This window comes from Engraulis encrasicolus, chromosome 7 (genome assembly GCF_034702125.1).
Source record: "Engraulis encrasicolus isolate BLACKSEA-1 chromosome 7, IST_EnEncr_1.0, whole genome shotgun sequence".
Classification (NCBI taxonomy): domain Eukaryota; kingdom Metazoa; phylum Chordata; class Actinopteri; order Clupeiformes; family Engraulidae; genus Engraulis; species Engraulis encrasicolus.
The window spans coordinates 3,416,545-3,417,194 of NC_085863.1; positions in this window are offsets into that span (position 1 = coordinate 3,416,545).

A 650-nucleotide genomic window follows, 5' to 3' on the forward strand; every position below is an offset into this window, starting at 1 on the left:
GCTGCTCGCCAGCCGGGTGGTACGGGAACGGAGGCGCCTGTACCTCTTTCCAGAGGGCAGGAGGCTGAACAGTTTGTGTGCAGGGTGGCTTGTGTCTTTGATGATCATCAGTGCTTTCCGGGTGAGGCGTGTGGTGTAAATGTCCTGCAGGGAGGGGAGTTGGCATAGCAACACTCACTAGGGGAGGAAACAGGCATGCAGGTACACTTGTTGGTCAACACATACAAGGGTAAGGAACATGTATGTATCTTGGTTGCCATAGCAATGCACACTAGGGGAAGTAGGAAGTCGCAATATGTTGGTTGCATTACAGGGAAAGGAACTTGTAGGTACTGTTTATGTTTATTAGAGATGCACAGGATCCAAGATCCGGTTCCGGATCCGGCAGGATAATAGGGTTTTCCACAGGATCCGGATCCGGCAGGATCTTAAGCAGTGGATCCGGTATCCGGTATCCGGCAGTTAACTAAAAATGAGGATCTGGTGCACCTCTAGCCTAGGTTTTTCAGTCAGTCTTTCACAACCCAATTGCTGCATGGAGTGGAAGAACTTTGGAAGCGGCCAATGCAGGCAGTGTGGCAGTAAGCCAATGAGTCTAAAAAAATAGTTTGAGCCAACGTAATAAAAAGGGCCCACGTGTGCGAGTAGGC